The sequence below is a fragment of the Varroa destructor genome, unplaced genomic scaffold (genome assembly GCF_002443255.2).
Source record: "Varroa destructor unplaced genomic scaffold, Vdes_3.0 BEIS01000006.1, whole genome shotgun sequence".
Classification (NCBI taxonomy): Eukaryota; Metazoa; Arthropoda; class Arachnida; order Mesostigmata; family Varroidae; genus Varroa; species Varroa destructor.
The window spans coordinates 11,313,556-11,320,489 of NW_019211459.1; the positions used below are offsets into that span (position 1 = coordinate 11,313,556).

General features: G+C 49.3%; 1 protein-coding gene across 7 annotated transcripts in view; it reads left to right on the forward strand.

Annotated features, from left to right (window-relative positions):
- The first annotated feature begins 63 nt into the window (after positions 1–63).
- LOC111252610 (uncharacterized) overlaps positions 64–6,934 on the forward strand; it is a 70,670-nt gene continuing 63,799 nt past the window's right edge. For 6 of the 7 annotated variants that reach the window (XM_086991985.1, XM_086991986.1, XM_086991988.1 and 3 more), the window contains exon 1: positions 64–2,637. The gene's annotated coding sequence lies outside the window, so the exon portion shown is untranslated. The remainder of the gene's footprint in view (positions 2,638–6,934) is intronic. The other variant, XM_086991994.1, reaches the window with a different exon arrangement.

The window sequence follows — 6,934 nt, forward strand, 5'->3', positions numbered from 1 at the left end:
GTCTGTAGTCCGAGAGATTTAGCTTGTAGCGATAGCCGCTGCCGATTTGCCGCTGGCTGCCATTGCTATTGGCCACGGGCTACGAGCGCCGACTTCTATGGCCAATGACCAGGTGCCGGACTGCTGACGGACTACGGTTTGTTTGTCTGTCCGTCGCTGCGGAGGAGAGTCTGTTTCGCAGTCCGTGTGTCGGCGATCGCCAACCTGTCTATCCAGCAGCCCCAGCGTCCATAATCGATCCGTCTGTTCCGAGTGACTGTCTAACTATCCTGGCCTACCCATGTGGCCGCCGCCTTTGTACCTTGTCTTTGACTACTATTGCCATTAGTATAAAATCGAATGGTACGGCGAGAACACGTTAGGATGAAGAGAACAGTTGTTCGTGCGTGTCTATAAATGAATATATATAGGTGTGTGTCTCTGGGTCTGGGTGTGTGAGTGTGTTTGTGTGCGTATACCTGTGTGCCTGGTTTGTGTTTGTGTGTGTGTGCGTGCGTGTGTCTTTGTGTGTGTGTGTGTGTGTGTGTCTGTGTATGTATGTATGCGTGTGAGTGTATCTCTGTGCTGGACTTGTACAACGAATGATAATAGTTCCCGACTATTACTTCTGCTATCGTCGAAGAGAAAATTGTACACTCGGATAACTCTATTGTGCCGTTTTGTGATCGCTAGCAGTATCGGATAGACGCATCAGATTGATTCGTTGCGTTGAGAACTGCTAGCATGGCTGACTGCTCGTTTACTCGGGTAGCTTTCTTGCTTACGGGTGCTCATTTGCCGCCGGACGGTCGTGAGTTACGTCGTGTTCTGCTAACGATAGTGTGGCGTTGTGTTTTTGTCGATACTACTTTGTCTCGTTGAGCAGTGCCAGTATGAAGTGCAGCGTACTCTCATCGTCTACTAGTGCGTTTTAATATGGAGTAATAGAAAAAATCCAATGGATAGGAGCAGTACGGCGCCGTATCGCTGCAAGTTCTACTTCCTGTTGATATGTTTGTTTGGGCAGTTGTAGCATAGGCAGGCGAGCGCTCTGCTGCTGCTGCTGCTGCTGCTGCTGCTGCTGCCGCTGCTGCTGCTGCTGTGACTGTTATAGCTAAGAGTTGGAGGCCGGCGGAGCACCTGTTGTGTATATGCCCCGTTCCGTGGCAGCGGGCAGCCATGGTGTGGGCGAACTGTGACACTGCCAGTGGATCTGCATGCTAAGCGACGATACGGCTCAAAATTCAAGTCACAAAAATCAAATGTGTGAGTGAGTTTTGTACTTCATGATGAGCTCGCCATACTCGTGTGTGGAACGCAGACGATAACTGCTTCTGTTACTACTTATCATGTGCATAAAATATGTAGATATTCGAGATATGTGTTTGTAAATGATGCCTATAGAGAGGCTCGGTCATCGCGTAAAAACTAATATCGACGGAAAAGAGGCGACAATGATTGTGCGTGTGTGCGTGCGTGCGTGCGTGCGCTAACGCTTATTGTGATGGACGAGGATAACGCTGGAACCAATGCCAGTTACAGTTATAATGGCGATTGCATCCGTATAGAAGAAAAAAAACATGACGCTATAGATTATTGCGGTGTTTTTCAATGGTCTCCGATTAATACAGACACGCACAAGGCGATACTGCGCTTCTTCCTTCACGCGTCAAGTCGGTTCTACTCGCCTGTTCTGTTATTTGTCATCGTTGCGTTGTTTCATTCGGTGCTGCCGGTAACGTGAATCAGAAAATGGTCAAGAACAGGAGCATGCGAGTGTTGAGTCGGTCGGTCGGTCAGTCGGTGATGGGCGGCGATCGACACTCATTTAGCGGCTCTGTGCAGGAAGAAAAAGGTAGTCGAAACCGACCTGAGGTACCGATGCTAAGTGACAGGTGCCCCAGCTGATAGCGCAGACCGGATCAGCTGTGCGACAATGGACCAGACAGCAGTGAACGAACGGGGGCCTCTGGGGATCGCAAAATCTCAACAAATCGTGGTGAGGTGGCATCTGAATATCTGCTGTCGGACACGTTTTCGTGCACTAGCTCTTGCTTCCAGATTTGAGACCGCCTACCCATCATCACCCAGTGAACGACTCAATGATGATGTAGAGAGAAAAAGGGCCAAGGCAGTGTTAGACATCTATACCACAGCGTCTATAATGGGAATAGTGACTATTGGATTTCGCTGAAATAAAAATCTATCAGTGGACCCGTCAACCTACCCACCGCATAGGAATGAATTATAACAAGTAGGACGTGCTATGGAATTAAGGCAATCGATTTTGTGGCGGATATCAGAAAATGTTATACTGAAGCGTATACTGGTTCAATATGATGCCCGTTTTTAAATATATGTGCCTTTAGCGATCGGAGTGGCAAAACCGATGGGGCAGGTTAGACAGAATATATCGCGTCGGCGAACACCTGCTTTAAATGCTTATTGCCGAATTCTGTTGGCTGTGTGGTCTATTGTGTGGGGAAGCCGCTGATACCGTCTATGTGATATATATATGTACATACAAATACATATAAACTACGCTAGGAGAAACGCAAACAGTGGGTACAACATGTAAATTTAGTGTGATGATTAGATGGATGCAAGACGGATGAACGCCCTCGGCAAGATGAAGGAGGACCAATCGGTTGCGCTTTTGTAAGTAGGCCATTTGTGTCAGAGTTTCCCTTGTTGCTTTCGGAGCTGAAGTCTGTTCCATTCTCGCCGTTCAGTGAGGCGAAAAGGTCGAAACTTTTCTCTCTGCGTTCGCCAAACCGATGCGCCGTTCCACATCCAGCTCATAACTGGCCACAGTCCTTGCGAAATGCTCGTGCCTTGCTGCGGCCAATTCATTTTTCATATGTCGCAGGTGGAAAGACTAACTGCCTAAGGTCAACAGGTGGCCGGTAAGCCGCACAGCAGAGGCCGTGGAAGGGGGGGACAAGATGCAACGATAGTTTTCAGTTTTTTCCACAAGCGATGGCAGCATCTGCAGCAATGAAACCGGAAAAAGAGCAATGTTTCCATGAGACGATGGCAGCGGCAGTAGCAGATGTTCCTGCTGCTGGTGTTGTTCTAGTGTCGGACGCTGTGGCTCCGTACGCCTGACGCGCTGCGTGCGGTGCCATTCTAGCCCTATGTGTGCTCGTGACTATTTTAGATGTACGAATTTCCTGTCACCCACCTGCAAAATGACGGTGTTGTTGCATATTGCAGCTGCGTCGACTGCAGTAACCCCAATGAGGTTTGGCAGCTCCACAGTTCCGTGGTTCTTTCAATGTCGATATATTCGTAATGGCGTCGAAAACTTTATGTACATATAACGTATCCATTATACTACAAATTGGTACGAAACGACAAACTAGTTGGATAATGTTTGTTGCATATTATGACCTAATGTCACTGTGCTTGTCTGGCTGTTAATACGATCCATATGAGTCAGACTGATCAGAAAATGATTGCATTGACAAATAACGTACCTGAGTGGACCTACTACGTGTAGCATGTAAACATGTGGTGACTAGTCTCATGCGTTGTTCATAACGTAAGAATATGCATTGGGTTTTTACTGTTATCAAAGTGTAACCTTTGGTATCGTTTGTTGAAGAGCTCTGCGTGCACGGAGTTTATCTTCCAGTGAAGAATGTTTTCTACAGCACGTCCGATTCGGTACGTGCACAATAATTCTATGAGCAAGTACTTGTTTTAGCTCCCTGTACGCATCAACCACCTTCCCTGTCATCGGACATGGCGTCTACGTCAGTTTCGCTCGATCTGCCACTAATATATTGTGCAGCTGACCAACTGCATTGTAATGCTGACTCACATTTTCGTATATACTGCCCTTAGGACCATTTAGGTCGTTATGCAACTAATACTGGATCGTTGCGCGGCGGGTGGCGAAGCTGAAGTTCCCTTTCTCGGGCAGAAGCTTCCTTGACGCCTTTACTGTCGAACTAGTGCGTCTCTAATAGAGAAAAAGAACGAGACAGACAGACACGCTGTGCGCTTAGCGACTGTAGTACAAGAATCGGTGACGCAGCCAAATGTATATCGAATATGACAAAGGTGTTCTTGGCTTTGAGCAATAAGCTCATAGTTACAATGTCACATACAAATATGTATACAGACACACATTTCTTCTGTATCGTTCGCCTTTTTTTCTTTCAAATGTCACGCAAACATTCGGCGGAGATACATTTCACTTCGCCTTTTCAGCACTGTTCGAGCATTAGCGAAAGAAAGGTATTTAGGGAACAAGGTGCGCTGGGAGTGAGTATAAAAGGAGAAAATAAGTACACCAGTGACCACGGGAAACGGCAAGGAGGCAGCTGCTGGCAGCGGTTAACAAAGGCTGCAAAGGAACATCCCATGAGACGAACAGGAAAAGTGGTGAAGGCAGAAGTGGGTGGCTGGACAAAGGCTGCTATCGTGCGCACGGAATAATCACCCTGCGGTCTTTCCACATCGTATATGTATGTGCATGCATGTCCGTGACAGCAGTGATTGCATCTGGCAAGCTCGCTCCTCACACTCGGTTAGATTCTCCGTTCTCTCTCTGTCGATGCTTCTCTCAGGTCTTTGTTGCAGAGAAGCGTCTTCCGCTAATCGACAAGTCCGGTGGAAAGAGAAGCCTCTTTTTTTTTTCGGAGATATTACTTGCTTTGAGGCTACCTCTGTTGCCAGTCTTCTAGGCCGCCGTCTGCCGTTCTCCTTCCTTCCTTTCTTCCTTTGGTTGTTCCCTGCGCGGCCTTCGTGCTCTGTCGGTCGGATGATGCGGGGTCTTCATTTCGACACTGCACATACAGGCGCACATTCATAAAAACTGCCGGATGTGCGTGGGCACGCACACAAACACACACAAACATACATGCCCAGGCACACATATCGAGTGACGAGGATTTCCCTTCTCGCTATCTTTATCGCACGTTCATTACACGACGCTGTAACATACGCGCACTGAGCCGCCAGCAATGGAAGAAATGAGGTACGAAGATGAACCAGTAATGGCGGGATGCACCAGCCGCCGATGCTGCTGAGACTCAGGCCAGCGCCGGTCAGTCCGCTGACTCCTCAAGTCACGAGCTCGGACCTCAGGCTTCAGGCCACCGCCAGCATAGAATAGCAGGCTCAGCGCGCGCGGTTGAGAGATGGTGAGAGAGAGAAATAGAGCGAAGAACTCTACTTCATAGAGTCCCAATCGCAGGCGCAGAGCCCTCGTGCAAGCGAAACTCGCCCTTTTCTCTCATCTCTATCTACGCTTCTCTCTAATTCTCGTCGGTATTTTTCTCCCGGCTCTCCTTCCTGCCTTCATTTGAGTGCCACTGAAGGAACGAGAACGCTTTCAGAAAAGCTATTTTCGTTCCGGCATCAGCTGCGCACCTCGCCAGTTGCGGACACAGCCAACGTTCGTTGATTCACAGCGTTGTGCGGTCGACCAATATGTGCTGCCCGCCGTTCGGGCCTGGCTTCGCTGTGTCCGGGACTCACCGTCACCTAGTGGGAAAGCGACGCCGCCACCCAGCGAGCGAGCCAGCTATACCACAGAATAACTATGGCAGCAGAAGCTCGTAGATCATTGCCACGACCGAGGCTATTTGAGACAGCGGCACCTCACGCCTCGTGTTAAAGCCCGATGGCGCGCAACCTTTCTAAACGCACTTCGCCTAACCCAGCCTCGTCTGGGTCGTGTCTTGCTCGCTTACTATTTGCCGACTGCTGATAAGCTACCTTCTTTTCTTGCCATCATTATTTGGCTTGCTTGCCACTTGTTTCCTTCGTTGGCCGATGCTTGCGTTGTGGCAGCAGCGGAGGCAGCAGCTTGCGACCGGTTGCACTCTCCCCCTCACTTTCGTTTGTTGACTGAGATCTAGAGGGCGAGCCAGCAATGACGCGTTAGCGCGAGTTATATACACTGCACCTGCAGCGACTGCCACAGCTACAGGCCTCGGCTGGTCCCTGGCTATTACTCGATGGCAGATCTTGATAGTACAGCTTCGAATGGTCCCTTCCAGCAGCCGGCGAAAGAAGCACGCCACACCACAAGAGCATGAAACGAACGTTGTGCTGGCACACCCAATGCCATTGGTGGCACTATCGTTGCTACTCGTGTTGCCTAGTGCGACACATGGCAAAACTGAGACGAGATTGAGGGTCTGGCCATAAAATCCCTTCGTTTTTTTACCTCGTACGTGTGGTCGGATGGTTTAGCAGCAGCGGCCGTAGCGAGCAGACGCGCAAGGCGAACACGAGTATAGGTTAGGTCTTTCGTGTTAGAGGTATAGACAAACGCTAGACACTGGCCTACCCTTCCGCCGTAACTTTTGTTTGTCTTGTCTGTTCTCCTTGCTCTATACTATATGTGCTGTATACTAGGGTAGGGTAAAGCTTTCCCATCAGCAGCAGCAGTAGCAGTAGTTCTACACGAGCCAGCTGCTGACGGAAAACCCGTGAGGAAGACAGCTGGTGCATGCAAATTTCCGCCTACGGTATCAGCATCAGTTCCGGGCGTATTTGCCCGTGTTTTCCCTTTGTCTGCCATACGTGCGTATGATACATTTAGCAGCACCGTATTTCGATGTACGCTATAAGAAATCCTTTTTCTGGCCGATTAGACCAGAAAGCAAAAGCAAACGATGTAGCCACCAGAACCGCGATTCTTCAACTAAGAGCCGCGATGGCGGCCTCCCTCTAAGTTCTGGCTGGGAGAGCCGACAAGGTCAGCCTCTCTTACATCAGCTGTTCTTCATCTTCATCTAGTATGTCTCCCGCAGGTTTTTTGCGACAGCGGTACTGCCGCCAGCAGTTGCTAGCTAATGTGTCGAGCTTTGTTCCCCATGTCGTTGTTCGATAACCGCAGCAGCAGTAGCATCAGCATCCTCTGCAACAACGAGGTCGATAGACTATCGTATCATTAGAAAATGTCTTTCCGCGTCTACAAAAAGTGCCAGCAGTA